The 17,043-nt window shown below is 47.8% G+C and overlaps 1 pseudogene; it reads right to left on the bottom strand.

The window, feature by feature from the left end:
* Positions 1-6,749: 6,749 nt before the first annotated feature.
* LOC120933919 lies at positions 6,750-6,856 on the bottom strand (annotated as a pseudogene).
* Positions 6,857-17,043: the final 10,187 nt, after the last annotated feature.

The following is a 17,043-nucleotide window of genomic DNA, read 5'->3' as shown; positions in this document are numbered from 1 at the left end:
TTTGCAGAAGAGACATGCTTGCAGTCTTCATTTGAATGCACACTGAGCTGCAATTGTGCCACTCATTGTGCATTCCTGGGACTCTTGAGAAAAAGATGACATCATTCCCTGACCAGACAATCAAGAGGTCGAAAACTGGAAGCAGCTGGGAGCGATGACAGCAGCTGGCAAGGGATTTACCCGCCGCATAACTGGAATGGGGAGGTAAGTAGTTCTTTAGGTTTAGATACGATTTAATGGTGATCCAAAGTTTTGATAGGGTAAAACATTGAATCGTCTGTAAACCTGTACATTTACATGCATTTTAATCTTAAAATAGAACCTAAAGGTAAAACATTTGTATTGATTTGTATAGAATAATGGAGGGCTATAACCCCTATTATTTTGTGTTATCTGTGTCCTGTTATGGAGATTTCCCTTCACTTCCTGTCCCATAGCCAAAACAGGAAGTGAGGAAATACCAGGGTGTCATCAGAATTAGCATTCCCATTGGAAGATTTCCCTCCTGTTAGGCCGTGTACACACGGGCAAACATGTACGATGAAACCGGTCCGCCGGACCGTTTTCACCGTACATGTCTGCCCGGGGATTTCTGTACGATGGCTGTACGCCTTTTCCGCGTCCAGGCTCAGGAGCAGGGATTCTGTGTTGTCCCTATTGGCTACATCGATCAGGTCAATGACCTTTCTAGTGTTGTCACCTGCTTGGCGAAGGGGGACAAAGCCCACCTGGTCTTTATGGATCAGAGAGGGAAGTATCGTATTCAGGCGTATCGAGAGGAGTTTCATGAACATTTTCAGGTCTGTGTTTAATAGAGCTATGGGCCTATAACTGGCGCATGAAGAAGGGTTTTTCTCTGGCTTAGGGATCAGGGTGAGGTGGGAGCGCTGCATGTCAGTCGGGATGGGGGTCTGGTGAAGAAAAGCATTATAGAGTTTGGTCATATATGGGAGCAGCAGGGGAAGAAAGGATTTATAGTATTCATAAGGCAGTCCGTCCGGTCTGGGGGATTTGTGGGTAGGGAGGTCGTTTATTGTCATTGTAAGTTCCTCTCCGGTGATGGGAGCATTAAGTGCAAATATGTCTGACTCCCGCTCCAGATATTGTGTCATTCTGTCCACTAGGTCGGGTTGGGAGGGATTATGTGGTATTTCCGGTTTGTTGAATAAGTCAGTGTAAAAGTCCGCAAATGCTTTCGCTATGTCCTGGGGGTGTGACACCAGGTCACCTGATCTATTTTTAACTTGGTGCGGGGTTGCAGATAACGTTCGATCAGCCAGTTTCCTGGGCAACAAGGCTTGCGCCTTATTGCCCTTATCGTAATATAGCTGTTTCAATCTAATCAGCGCTTTCTCAACTCATCTCATCGCGAGCTCCCGAAGCGTGGATCGGAGGGATATGATTCGCTTAAGGAGTGTCAGGGATGGAGAGGATGGCAACCAGGCCTCCAGGGCCCTGAGTTGTGTTTCTGCCCGCTGCTTGGCTGCCTCAGCATCTTTCTTAAGTGCCGAGGAGAGGGCGAGGCACCGCCCCCTAAGGACAGCCTTGTGGGGTCCCAAAGAGTGGTGAGGGACACGTCTGGGGTGTCATTTTCGTCAAAGTCGTGTTTAAGTGTGATTTTTAATTCAGTACGAGAGGGAGCGTGCTGTAACAGAAAGTCGTTTATTCGCCAGTTATACGGTCTGCGCAGGGGGACGCCAAGGTTCAGCGTTATTGTAACGGGAGCGTGGTCTGGACAGGATATGGGGAGTATCTGTGCCGCGTCAGTGATACGGAGCGTGTTGTTGTTGACAAACAGGTAGTCTATGTGCAAGTGGGTGCGATGAGGGGCCGAATAGAAGGTGTACTGGCGATCGCCCGGGTGGAGAGCCCTCCAAGCATCAAACAGAGCATGTTTCCTTCTTAATTGGCAAAAGAGTTTAGAGTCCCTCAGGGCCTGGGATTGGGAGGCCCTGGGGCTCACCACCAGGCGGTCACAGGCCACAGATTGTGAGAGATTAAAGTCTCCCCCGACTACAAAAAGGTCGTGGGTAGCTCGGGACAAGCGAGTGGGGACCTTCCCCAGAAAACTATGTTGGCGAGTATTCGTGGTGTACAGGGCGCATATAGTAACATTCTGTGTCTGTCACATACCCCGGATAATAATGTAGTGGCCTTGCAGATCTAGATAGGTGGCTGAGCAGGTGAAAGAGGATCCCCTTTTGAACAAGATGGCAACGCCCACCTTCTTGCGTGGATCAAAGGCCTGATAGACCTGGGGGTAGTGCCTAGATGCGAATGTGAAGGAGTCCCCTTGTTGAAGTGGGTCTCTTGGACCATGATGACGTCCGCCCCTGATTGTTTAAACTCCCGAAGTGCCAGGTGTCTTTTCTTGTTGGAGTTTAGGCCATGCACATTTAGGGACATAATTTTAGCCATTATGTAAGGGTGGAGTGGTTTCATCTATACTTAGCTGAGTCTGCAGTTGGCGTGTCTGGGCCCGAAGTCATGGCATCACTCGGTAGAGATCCGGTGGCCGAGGAGGTCTCCCTGGGGTTCTGGTCCCTAAAAGAACAGGAGAAGGAAATCTAGAGAGAGGAAAAAAGATTAGAGCAAGAAAACACAAAGCAAACATAACAATCTGTATCAAGCAGGCCCTGTTGACTTCTAGGGTCACAGGGCCATAAAGGTCCTGTAGGGCCCCCTGACGATGAAGTTAAAAAAAAAAGGTAGGTCAGGGGGGCACAGGGGTGAGAGAAAACTACTCGTCCACCGGGGCTTGGGGGTAGGAATTTTGGATGGAAAAACCAAGGGGGGTTGGTAAACTGAAAGTCAACCTCTTCGGTGTCTCATCCGAGACAAGTCCATGATGTGGGACAGGGATAAAGCAAGGGCAACCAGGGAATGGTGTCAGGGTGAAGCTTGGGGCGGCCAATGGGCTGGATCAGGAGGAAGGAGGAATCAGGAACCAGAGTGGATGTAAGAGGAGGTCAGGGCCCCAGGGGGGGCAGTGACCTGCTAATCAGGCATTCCTGTGTTTGGGAGATTTGCGGGAGGGGTCCGGTCCCCTGGATCTCTTGGAAGAGGGAACCTTCTGCCACACCACCGGCGGGGGGGGGGCGGAGTGGCCACCAGGTCCCACTCTGGTAGCTGGGGGACGGGGATGCCTAGGGCATCACAAAAGGCATGTAAGTCCACCGGGTAGCGCAGGATGGATGATTTCCTATGGTGGCGTGCCGTCTGGCTGAAGGTGAATCCCCATCTGTAGATGATGTCCTTGTCCTGTAGAGTGTGGAGAAGGGGTTGCAGTAGCCGCCGTTTCTGAAGCGTGATGCAAGAGAGGTCTGGGTGGATCTTTACTGGGCTGTTGTCGAACACCAGCTTGTGGATAGTGTGGGCTTTGCGCATAATGTCCTCTTTCAGGGGATATCAGTGCCCCCGGCAGATGACATCACTTGGTTTAGAAGCAGGGCCTTTGGGGCTGAGGGCTCGGTGAGCTCGATCCATTTCAATATGTTTGTCAGGGGGGTTCTCCTAGTAAATCATTGAACAGGGCCTGCAGGGAGGTCTGTAGGTCTTCTGCCTCCTCCGTTTCTGGCATACCTCTTACGCGAATGTTATTTCAACGCCCCCTGTTGTCCAGGTCTTCAACATGGCTCTGCTTATCTCTTAGCAGAAGGCGGTGATCTGAGCCCTGTATTTGAGTACGGTGCACAGCTAACTTAGTCTCCTCTTCCGCCATCTCGACCCTGTCAGCTAGATGTTTGGGACCCGTCTGAAGGGCCTGAATCTCGGCCCTGCACGTAGCTTTCACATCTTCTATAAGCTGTTTGAAGTCATCCCTCGTTGGGATGGCCTGCAGGTATGCTTGCCATTGTGGGGGGGGGTTGGAGTATTCAGCTCGGTGTGGCTGGGGATGGGGCATTAGGGGCTGTTGGAGGCAGTCCTCTGCTGGGCCAGCGGAGCCCCGAGGGGTGGGCTGCTGTGGAGGGTTCGGATCAGCTTGTGGCGTGGTAGGCCCGTTGGGCCTGATCCCCCCTCTGTGATGGGGCTTGTGCACTTGCCATTTGGGCATAGGAGAGGGGGGTCCCAGCGTGGCTCCTGGAGGTACTGGCGTCCCAGGATCTCAATGGCCTTTGTGCCTGAGGGGAAGACGGGGCCGGCCTGTCTGAGTGATGGGGCCCACCCCAGTAAGGGGACTCCTGAGAGGCCTGGGAGCGCATGGGGCCCTACAGGGCCAGAAAGTCTTCCACTCTGTAAGAAGGGTTGGGGGAGAGAGGGCTGCCCTCTTGCAGGCCTGGATTGGATGCCGTTCGGAGCCGTCTGGGGTAGGCATCCATGAACTGCAAGCTGGGTGTAGGCCGCAGCCTGGTTTCGTGTGGCATGGCAGGGGGCTCGCTGGGACTCACTGCTCAGAATCCCTTCAGGCTGGGGTCCGGCTGTCTGTGCCATCTGGTGCTCCAGCGATGGGGAAGGCTGCTGTGGAGACTGGAGCGAGGAGGCCCGGGATCGCAATGCTGCGGCGTCCGGCGCCATCTTGTCCCCCCCGCCCGGCGGCATGTCGGGTGGTTTAAAGTAATCCCTGAAGGATGTGGAGGAGCCTGGAATGTTCCCCTGGCTGAGGTGGATCGTGTGGTCTGCGAGCCGCCAATAGATGGATTGCGGATTCCCTGGTCAAGGTGCCTTGGAGCTGCAGGCTGTGGAGAAGCTCTCAGTCCTCACGTCCTTCCAGGCTGGCTTCCAGTCACGCCCCTCCTCATCATTATTTTTATTTTACTTCCCCCACCCAATTCCAGCAGCGATCTTTTCTCTCTATAATGTCAAATCTTTTCTCCCTATAATGTCGAATCTTTTCTCTCTATAATGTTAAGGTTAGGCACGTTTGACCACAGGTTCAATAGACACAGATTGTTTTTGTCAGCGTCATGTCGAATCTTCTATCTATATCGAACTGTTGTTGCAACGTAAATAAAGCATTTGTTTATGTCGGATATTTTGGTTTTCATATTCTGCGCATTCGTTTTCGTTTGTTAAAAAAAAATACCTGAAATTCGGACGAAAATGCATTCGGACGAAAATGAATGCACATGTCTATTTGCCTTTCACCTCCATGTGGAAGTCTCCCACAAAAATTTCCACTGCTCCCAGTGCCAGTGGCAGTGTGTTTTATTACTTTTTAATAAACAGTTACCTTAAGGTGTTTTACACTACTGGAGGCTCTGTCTCGGCTTTTATCTTCACATGAGGAGATTGTGAGTATCATCTGGATGAAGTCTGGTGGAATATAGAGGAGCTGCAATATAACACAAAAGCTTATTTGCCAAACATGAGAGTGAATGGCAACGATATCTGGTGAGCTTTATTCTTAAGGGAGAGGAATTTGGCCTAATCACATTGGTGGAGGACATTTGGTGTTTCGCGACAGTTTTTTACACCAACTTCATCACATTTTGTTGCACTATTTCTTTTTTGTTATATCATAAATGGGCACTGTTTTTATATATATATATATATATATATATATATATATATATACACACACACATACACAGTGTTTAAGCTTTATGGACATTTGCTTGTGTTTTTCACAAGATTTATTATTTATTAGTGCGCTACTGTGAAATTGTATTATTGGCTTTAGTATGATATATATATATATATATTTTTAAAGCCTATGGCGTGTGAAACACACCAAAAAACTCCAATCCGGTGCAGAAAAAAATGTACATAAAGAGTGTGCAACATCAAGTGGTCCTCCTGTGAAAAAGGACCCAAACCCTGATCCCCCGGCGTGTTAGGCTCCAGACGGGGACTGAGGTCCTGTGGTCCAAGCAACCAAAGCTGACACGGACCCAACTTCCTTGGAGAGTCTGCCGAAACAGAACCCTCCCAGTACTAGGTGGGGCTCCCCCGAAGGGAGACCCCATGAGAGCAGGCAAACTAAGCCAAACACCATGTCCACCCACTCCCAAGACACTCAGGGCCGGCCCGAGGACCGGCACCATACTAATCACACAGTGAACAAATAACGTGCACAAACAAACGTGAACAAACGTGAACAAATAACGTGCACAAACAAAAAAATACAAAAACGTGACAAACATAGGCTAATAAATAAAATAAAGTGGGGGAAAGGGATAGTGGAGAGGAGAATGAAGAAGTAGCCATTGTGCAGAACAATGACCAGGCCCTCTGGCCAGGAATAAAAAATTCCTCTGGTCCCAGCCAAAAGGCCCGGCCCAGGAGGCAGGTGCTAAAAAAAGCGTGTATTGGTGCAGTGACTGTAGTACCAGTCAAATCAAAGTGACCCTCACTCACAGTGATTATTCTGACACCCCTGGACTGCACCATAGGCTTTTCATGTTCCATATCCAACCCCCCGACCAGCCAGTGCAGCCCTCCACCCCTGCCAGATAGAGAGCCCTTCAAGGTTTTTATAGGGAGAACTGCCGCTCCAGTTAGCAGCCTCCACCAATACTAGCCCTTCCAGACCCCCCGTCAATCCGGCGGATTTGCATGGCCCTACCCCGACTCATCACAGGGCAGTACCAGCTCCTCCTACCAGATCGCTGACAGGGATAGCACTTACAACGGCCAGCCAAAAGGCTGGACTAGAACTCTTCAAAAAGACCAGACATGGTGCAGCCACCCATCCTCGCCTGGAGCACCCTTCCAGATGGCTCAGATGCAACCATTGGCCGGCCCCCAGTATCTGTCGGGCAGCTCGGCGTAGTCCCTGCTGAAACCATCCTTCCAGGTGCAATGACGTCATTGGATTGCATCCACCCTCCCCATGTAGGAGGTGCTTCAGCGCTCCTCTGACAACTGATAAGAACAGATACTACACTTGATCTTAGCCAAAAGGCCGAGAAGCGATATATATATATATATATATATATATATATATATATATATATATATATATATATAAAGCGGTATATATATATATATATATATATATATTTCACCTATTTTTATGTAAAACTTTGTTCATTTTGGGATTAGAACACCTGTTAATTTGTATTACTGTCTGCGCCCCTGTTAGGGAGATTCACCCTCCTGTTTACTGTTATGATTGAACTTGAAAGTAAAGAAGATCCCAAATTTTGTGTTGTCCCCAGAAAAGTAATAGAGGGGAAATCTTCCAATGTGGACACTAGTTCTGGAGACCTTGGGGGCCCAAATAGATTCCCTTAATTAGCAGGGATTTCCTCTCACTTCCTGTTTTGGCTATGGGACAGGAAGTGAAGGTACTGTAGATCTCCCCAATTACTCTATCCAAAATGGAAAAAGTTTTGCCTATGGTTCTACTTTAAGTCTCGTTTGCACTATTTAATTTTTCTTATACCATAAATGAACACTGTATATATACACAGTATTTACATTTTATGCACATTTGCTTGTGTTTTTCATGAGATTTTATTGCGTGCTACTGTGAAATTTTAGTATGATATATGTTTCACCTATTTTTGTGTGTTTGATTTGTTGAAGTAGCAGCACAATTGTATTTGTATTCAGTAGCGCAATGCACATATTTATAACAAAAAGTTTTGCCTTTAATAATACTTGAAGGTAAACAGCACAATAATAATACCTCGCTGTAAACACGCCTCTCATCCCCTGCTCTCTCACTTCCTCGCCGCTCTCGGCAAGTTCAGTAAATGGAGAGCCAGGCTGTTTACTCCTCAACCTGAGACAAACACTCCATTATCCGTTGAGTCTCTCTCACGGCCATCTTGCTGATTGCTGGAGAGGCCCCCGCCAGCCTGGATCGGGAAGATGCAGATAATGGCCTCTGAGAGCCTCTTTCCTCCTCTCATGTCGATAAATAATCAAGAGATGGGAACGCTCTGGATAACCCTGAATCTCTTACACCACAAAATCCATGCCACGTCTTAAGAATTCTCCTGAACTCAAAAAAGCAGATGGGGTCACAATCAGCATTAAACCCTCCATACTATCAGAATATATATTTCTAGACACAGCACCGGCATCAGAGGTGTCTGCACTGGGGGGTTAAAATTCAGAGCCTAGCAGATGGCTACACACTTGCAGCAGGCAGGAAAGTAGGGGGGAATATTGCTAGTTCCAATTTTAGAGGGATGTGTCCAATGTACACAAGATGCATAGACTTTCATTGTTAACGACTTAAAGGGGTTGTAAAGGTTCGTTTTTTATTTTCTAAATAGGTTACTATAAGCTAGTGCATTGTTGGTTCACTTACCTTTTCCTTCCATTTCCCTTCTAAATGTTTTTTTAATTTGTTTTCTTTGTCTGAATTTTTCACTTCCTGTTTCTTCTCAGTAAGCTGTTCAGTAAGCTGTTCTGACTGACTTTCCATCACTCGGATGATGGTGGAAAGCTTACTGAGGCAAAACAGGAAGTGAGAAATTCAAACAAAGGAAAAAAAACATTTAGAAGGGAAATCAAAGGAAAAGGTAAGTGAACCAACAATGCACTAGCTTAAAGGAACCTATTTAGAAAATAAATGACAAACCTTTACAACCCCTTTAATGACTGAGCCTCTTTCTGAGATTTGGTGTTTACGAGTTGAAAACTGTTTTTTTTTTTTTTTGCTAGAAAATTACTTAGAACCGCCCAAGCATCCCTTGTAATAGGAAAAAAAGCATGACAGGACCTCTTAACCACTTCCATACAGGGCTGTTATACACACATCCATACCAGGCCTATTCTGGCACTTCTCTCTTACATGTATAATTTTTTTGCTAGAAAATTACGCAGAACCCCCAAACATTATATATGTTTTTTTAGCAGACACCCTAGGGAATAAAACGACGGTCATTGAAACGTTTTATCTTGCACGCTATTTGCGCAATAATTTTTCAAACGCCTTTTTTTTGGAAAAAAATTGTTTCATGAATTAAAAAAATAACAAAACAGTAAAGTTAGCCCAATTTTTTTGTAAAATATGAAATATGATGTTACACCGAGTAAATAGATACCTAACATGTCACGCTTTAAAATTGCGCACACTCATGGAATGGCGCCAAACTTCGGTACTTAAAAATCTCCATAGGCAACGCTTTGAATTTTTTTACAGGTTACCAGTTTAGATTTACAGAGGAGATCTAGTGCTAGAATTGTTGCTGGCACTCTAACGCACGCGGCGATACCTCACATATGTGGTTTAAACAGCGTTTACATATGTCGGCAGGACTTGCGTGTGCGTTCGCTTCTGCGCGCTAGCTACCGGGGACAGGGGCGTTAAAAAAAATATATTTTATTTCTTTTTTTTTTTTTACATATTTATTTCTTTTTTTACACTTTTTTATTTTTTATTTTTTATTATCACTTTTATTCCTATTACAAGGAATGTAAACATCCCTTGTAATAGGAATGTGTGTGACAGGTCCTCTTTATGGAGAGATGCGGGGTCAATAAGACCGCAAATCTCTCCTCCAGGCTGGAAAGCATGAAATCGGTGAAAAAAAATTCACCGATCATATGCTTGCTGTTGCTTAGCAGCCGCAATTGCGGCTTTGTTTACTTACGGGGACCCGGGCGTGACGTCATCACATCGCGCCCGGGTCCTCCGACGGTCATAGAGATGACTGGTGACCATCTGCTCACCAGTCATCTCTATGCTTCCTGCCAGCGCCGGACGATTCGTTCTCCGGGCCCCCGATGGCACGGGAGAGCCCGGAGAAGCACCGGATGGCGGCGGGAGGGGGGGTGTCCCCTCCCGCCGCCTGTAAGAACGATCTAGCGGCGGAATCGCCGCTATGATCGTTCTTACGTTGTGCAGAATCGCCGGCAGAAGAGAAGGATATCTGAATGATGCCTCTAGCTGCAGGCATCATTCAGATATCCCCCCACAAAGCCCAGGACGTCACATGACGTCCACCCGGATCGGGGAGGGGTTCCTGCTGCCGTCATTTCACAATGATGCAGTAGGGAAGTGGTTAAATATGAGATCTGGGGTCAAAAAGACCTCAGATCTCGTATTAACACTAAAATGCAATAAGAAAAATTGAATGTCATTTAAAAAAAAAAATTGTCCCTTTAACCACTTAAGGACCGCCTCCTGCACATTCACGTCGGCAGAATGGCACGGCTGGGCACATGCACGTACAGGTACGTCCTGTGCTAGTACCCAGCCGTGGGTCGCGGGCGCGTGACCGCGGGACCTGCGGACCCGATCGCCGCTGGAGTCGGTCCCCGGAGCTGAAGAAAGGGGAGAGCTGTGTGTAAACACAGCTTCCCCGTTCTTCACTGTGGCGGCGGCATTGATCGTGTGATCCCTTTTATAGGAATACACAATCGATGATGTCACACCTACAGCCACACCCCCCTACAGTTGTAAACACACATGAGGTCACACATAACCCCATCAGCGCTCCCTTGTGGTTAACTCCCAAACTGCAATTGTCATTTTCACAGTAAACAATGCATTTCAAAATCAATGTTTCCCTATGAGAGCTGTCTTAACTGGTCCTACACAAGTCGGTCCGACTTTGAAAATGCTCCCTGTACTATTTTTGGTCCTACATTGATCCGTCTTCAACCCATTGAATATCATTGAAGTCGGACCAAAGTAGTATCCTGTTCATGAAAGTAGGATGGATGTAGGACCAATGTAGGATAAATGTAGGACCGATGTAGCAGAGCAAAGTAGGATGAAAGTAGTGTAGTAGTGTGAACCCAGCCTGAATCCTTTTGTAACTGTACCATCCTCCTTTATATTGTAAAGTGTAGCTAAAACTGCTGGAGCTATATAAATCCTGCATAATAATAAAAATAATAATAATTTGACCTCTATTCCAACAAGAGGTCATCAACCCATTTTTCACTTCAGTGTGTTTCCAGAATAATTATCTGAAATCTGTCTTTGCCACTCACCAGATGGAAGGAATTCTAGGCTTTCAGTGGGAGTGACTGCTTCGTAAGCTGAAGAGCGCAAATAAAAAGAGGTGGGGAGGAAAACTGTGGTTAGCTGGCCATACACTAGTGGAATTTAGCTAGAAATGTTTAGTTTTAAGAATATTTGTTTGATTTTGTAATCATTAGGTGAAATTGATGTTCATTTTTGACTGCAGTGAAGATAAAATTTGAAGGAGTTGGATGGAAAATCTTTCCTAAATTAATTTCTAACAGTGAATGTGATTTTCATTTGGGAAAGTCCATGTGTTCCAAAATTGCATATTAAAAGCAAATAAAAATTTGCAGTAAATTCAAATGATATTTGTCAAGCATTGGAATGAATATTTGCACAAACGTTCATTCAAATATCTACTAGTTTAAAGGGGTTGTAAAGACGAAAATATTTAAATTAAAGTCTGACAGTAGCTGATAAAGTAAAAAGTAATGTTTTGCATCATAACTAGTTTGATACCTGTTGAAATTGAGCTGTTTTATTCACCTCCAGCACTCCTGAATCATTATTCTCACTGACTTCCTGGTTTGCGGTGCGCATTCATTCTTGCTACATCACGGCATAATGGGAACTACAGTTCCTATTAGGCTTAGCCTCCATGCCTGTGAGGGATAAGAGAGCATCTTCACGCAGGGCTGTAGTCATAGGGAGGGGGTGAGCACATTCTGCTTTCCACCATGCAAAACGTCTCAGATGCTGGTGGAAAGCAAGAAGAGGAGAGACAGGAAATGGCATTTTCAAACCTGGATTACTGTATTTTGGAGGTCAAAAGGAAAAACGAGGTAAGTGATATTTAAATGCTCTAGCTTACAGCAATCAATTGATCTAATAAAAAACGAACCTTTAGTGTTCCTTTAAGATCAGCTTTTACATTGTTATATGTATGATAACTATTCATTGATTCTGCAACAGCAACACTTTTTTTATGTACCCACCTGGAATATCAAAATATTCTCAAATAAAAATAAAAGATTATTTAAAAAAAAGGGAAGGGCCAGCAGGGCCGATCCTAGGGTCACAGGCGCCTGGGTGCAGAAATATTTCTGGCGCCCCCACATGGGCGTGGTCATCTTACTAACTCCTCCCCATTACACATGTTTCTATGGCAACGACTCAGACAGAGATGCTCCCTTAAGAAGTCTTCATTATCCTGGGATCCTCATATGTACTCTTAACAATAAACAAATTACAGGAAGAGAGTACACTAATGGGACCTGGGGGGTCTCTCTGATGGACACAGAGGGGGCTTCTGTTAGGAGGTCTGGTAGAAAGAGCCCCCAGACATACTACATACATAGTAGAGGAGACAGTCAGAGACTGCAGACATGATACAGGAGATGGTCAGAGACTGAAAACATGATACAGGAGACAGTCAGAAACTGCAAACATGATACAGGAGACAGTCAGAGACTGCAGACATGATACAAGAGATGGTCAGAGACTGCAGACATGGTACAAGAGATGGTCAGAGACTGCAGGCATGATACAAGAGATTGTCAGAGACTGAAAACATGATACAGGAAATGGTCAGAGACTGCAGACATGGTACAAGAGATGGTCAGAGACTGCAGACATGGTACAAGAGATGGTCAGAGACTGCAGACAAGGTACCAGAGATGGTCAAAAAACTGCAGACGTGGTACAAGAGATGGTCAGAGACTGCGGAAATGATACAAGAGATGGTCAGAGACTGCAGACATAATACAGGAGATGGTCATAGACTCCGGAAATGATACAAGAAATCAATGCATCAAATGCAGCCTACCAGTGCCCACCAATTGCAGCCCCATCAGCGCCCATCAAATGCAACCTACCAGTTCCCACCAAATCCAGCTCATCAGTGCACACCAATTGCAGCCTGTCAGTGCTCCTGGATCACACAGAGCAGCGACGATCTCCTGCTGTCACAGAGCTTGGATTTGAATCTCCCGGGCAGCCACTGTAACAAAGTCCCGCCTCTTAGACCAGCTTCTATGATACACGTCACACTGATTAAATTTTACTGCATTGGATCAGTGTTCCGTCTATCTCACAGGAGGCGGGACTTTGTTACTCAGACCAAAGCTTGTGTGATGTGCGAGACACACACAAGCAGTGGCATTGCTAGGGTTGGTATCACCTGGTGTGGTCAGCAAGAACCACAGGTCAGGGGGCAGCAGGAACCACAGGTCAGGGGGCAGCAGGAACCACAGGTCTGCAGACAGTTCCCAGCAGGACCTACAGCCTGTGGGTCCTGCTGGGAGGTGGCTGCGGATCTGTGGGTCCTGCAGGGGGCTGGCTACGGATCTGTGGGTCCTGCAGGGGGCTGGCTACGGATCTGTGGGTTCTGCAGGGGGCTGGCTACGGATCTGTGGGTTCTGCAGGGGGCTGGCTGGTGATCTGTGGGTCCTGCAGGAGGCTGGCTGGTGATCTGTGGGTCCTGCAGGGGGCTAGCCGCGGGCCTGTGGGTCCTGCTGGTAGCTGGTCATGACCTGTAGGCCATGGCTAGCTTTCAGCAAGACCCACGGTTAATGAGCAGCTCCCAGTGGGGGGGGGGGAGAATAAATAGAATGATCATGTGGGGGTCAGGGTCTCAGCCATGGTCCAATGGCAGCTGCCAGCTCAGCAGGACAGGTCCTCCTCCAAGTTGCATGGCCTCATCCATTCCTGGGGGGGGGGTGGTTTTGATGCTCCTGTGCTGGGGTCAATTACATGCACTGACAGGCCGCAGCATAAAACAGATCCAGACCCAGGGCTGTAGCACAACTTTTCTTTCCTCTCCTTCCTCACACCACCCACGGGAGCCTCAGTAGTCAGCACGCAGCCGTGAACTACAGCTCCCAGAAGCCACCGCGGCGGCCGTCACGCAAGCTTAGTAGCACTGATAGGGACGGTGTGTTGTCACATTCTCGCCAGAAGCCGCGGCCGCCCGCTTACAGTTTTTTTCTTGTCGCTTCACTCCAAGCGAGCGAGTCAATCGTCTGTCTCAAAGGAGATCGCGGACTACAGCTCCCAGAAGCCACAGCGGCGGCCGTCACGTGATGGTCACCGCCGTGGCTTCTGGGAGCTGTAGTCCGCGACTTCCTCCAAGACAGACAATTGACTCGCTCGCTCGTAGTGAAGCGACAAGAAAAAAAATGTAAGCGGGCGGCCGCGGCTCCTGGCGCTCCCCCTAACAGTGCTACTTTGCTTGTGTCAGCTCACGTACTGCACTGCCGAGAGCGACTCTTTGTCACGGCCGCACGGAGGAAGCACTTGACTCTGACACTTCAGCGCCTCCCCCCTCTGGGCGCCTGGGTGCCGGGCACCCCGCGCACCCGCCCAGTATCGGCCCTGAGGGCCAGTGGCATGGAATTAGAATTGCTGTCACTTCATATTTTATCAAATTGCTATTTAACAATCTAGTCAAACTTTTTAGACAATAACATAACAATAACATAACAGAAATCTGATCGCACGTCAAGTGCCCTTCATTGTTTTTTGATCAGTTTTGTAGATTGGATCCGAGATCTTCTCCAGTACAGGAGATCCTATTCTAGAGGTATCTCCAGCTTTATCGTCACCTTGCTCCGAGCGTGACTCTTCCTATCACTCTGTGATTTGTTCTGAACTTATGTTCATCAGTTTGAGAACAAAATGACCTTGGCATGGAGTAGATAATTATCTAATTGTCTTTGCTGTCTCCTCTGGCGTCAGGTAGCGGTGGATTCCAAGACCCTGGCTGTGAACAAAATCACTACTAACATCTGTTTTCTAGTCAGCTCTGTGGGCAGCTGCATAAACACATTGTGAGTTGTTCCTGGGTGGGTGCTACTGGCTTGCAAGGTGCAATCGGCTTTGCACAATCATCTGCTCGCCTGCCAAGGCAGCTCAGAGGTCTCTGGAGTGGGAGACAGCATTTTCTGTGTAGAATTTTATCATGACCCACCAAAATGTTTAGAGAGAAAAAAGAAAAACAAATTTGTACCTTAAAGTAGAATTTTCAGCGTAAACCTACTCTGACCCTTATTCTAAACCCTATGCTAACTACCCTGTAAAGGAAAGATATGTATACCTAATCTAAGGGAGCTCCGGTTTGATCACGTGATAGAGTCCCAGCAATGGCTTTAGTGTAGAGGAGGGACAGTGGACAATAAATGCCCCATGGGTGGAGTCACTGCACAGGCTCTGCAGTTGTTGTCACTGTTTTTCCCCTCCCTTGAAGCTGGCGGCTGGGGAAATCACATGACCGGACTGGAGAGCTCTTAGATTAGGTAAGTGTACACATCTTTTCTTTATAGGGTAGTTAGAATAGGACTTAGAATAAGGGACGAAGTAGGTTTAAACTTGTTAAGTCTTGGCCGGAGCCGGTTCACATGTCTCTGGGGCAGCTGCGGAGCGTACTGCACAGACGTTTTGGCCGAAGCCGGTTCACATGTGTCGGGGGTGGCTGCGGAGCGCACTGCACAGAATTGCTGTTCGTCTTTGCCTTCGATTCATCCCCGAAACGGAGTACAGGGACAGACAGGTGTTGCCAGTTTAGGTGTGAACCAAGCCTTAAAGCTGAACTCTTTGATAAAGCAGCATATGTATTCTTTTTTTTTTTGAAATTTTTTATATATAACGGAGAGACCGGCCTTCACGGCCCACAATACAAATCATTAATTAACAGCATGTACAACCGAGCAAAATAATATACACGTCTCTATATAACATAACAAGGTCCTCTTCAGGGCCCTTCCAGGTGTGGTATTTGTCCAGTGTCCCCACGGGTGGTATCTCCTTTCAACATAAAGAGGTTAATAAAGGGGGGGGGACTTAGAACATCGTGCGCTCATGCTTCCATGGCATGTGGTTGTGATCACGGGGTTCTGTGTGACTCCGCACTGGGGACTCGGTCTGGTTGTCCAGGCCGTATCAGTCCGGTCTCCCTTCCATTTTTTGTTTTTAGAGCAGAAAAGGAGCAAAGAAAAGAGAAACAAAGCAGTTCCAGAGATAGGGGAGGGGGAGGAGAGGGGGAGGGTCAAGGGTAGCACAGAGGGGGGGGGGATTTCCCAGGGGTGTGCGGCCAGTGTCTATTGGGGTGCGTCTGCGGCGGCATCTTCTGTTCGCTCCCCTCGGAGGGACTGACCCTCAGTGGAGTACTTGAAAATGTTCCACAGCTGCCAGGTTTCTTTGTAGGCTTCCTGTCTGTCTTGGCTAGTGAGGATAAGGTCCTCCAACCGACTAATGCTATCTACTTTTTTAAGCCAGAGAGAGAGGGGCGGTGAGTGCTGGGATTTCCAGGTGAGCGGGATGCACGCCTTAGCTGCGTCTAGAAGGTGGCGTACTACTGACTTTTTGTAGATCTTGGTTGGGGTGTCTGTCGCGTGTAGCAAGAAAAATGCTGGGTCATCCGGCACCACTCGGTCGGTGAACTTCTGGGTTATCTGTCGGACTCCCCTCCAGAAGTCCTGCAGCCGTGCGCAGGACCAAAATATGTGTACCAGGGTACCCTTCTCTTCCAGGCAGCGTTGGCCCCTGGGAAGAGAGCACTCAGCAATGCCGGGGTCCTGTACCACCTCGTAAGGATTTTGTAACCCGTTTCTTGGGTTCTGGAGCATATGGACGATTTATGAGTGAGTTCGAGTATGCGTTGTCTCTTGCTTGTCGTGAAGACACAGTTCAAATCCCTTTCCCATTTAAGCAGACATGGGATCGGGTTGCCCTCAGGGGGGGTGTTCAATATGGCATACATCAGGGATAGGGTGTGCGTAATCACCCCGGTCCCGTTACATATCTCCTCTAGGGTCGTGGGCGGTTGCTGTATGGCGTCAGGGGGTGTCATACTGCTCAGAAAGTGTCCGAGCTGAAGTGCTCTCATGTAGTCCAATTTATATGGGCCCATGGGGTCTGTCAGTTCTGCAGCTGTTTTCCATTTACCCCTGTCGCTAAAATGTGACACTTGACTAAAGCCTGCCTCGCGTAGTTCAAGAAATTTCCCGTCCTGGAGTCCCGGTTCAAAGCTGGGGTGTCCCAGTACCGGTCTCAGAGGCGAGTTGTGTGTCGCAAGGGATGGTCTTGTTAGCAGTTGCGATGTGACCCTAACCGTTGCCCCTATCAGCGGGTGCCGTTTCATCCCTGGGGGTAGCACCGCCGAACACCACGGCGCCCCCCGAAGTGGAACACCACTCTGTTCCTGCTCCACCTGAGTCCATAGCTTGGTTTCGACG

Source organism: Rana temporaria, chromosome 3 (assembly GCF_905171775.1).
Source record: "Rana temporaria chromosome 3, aRanTem1.1, whole genome shotgun sequence".
NCBI lineage: Eukaryota > Metazoa > Chordata > Amphibia > Anura > Ranidae > Rana > Rana temporaria.
Note: the sequence above shows the minus strand (reverse complement) of the source record. Positions and strands in the feature narration are given on the sequence as shown.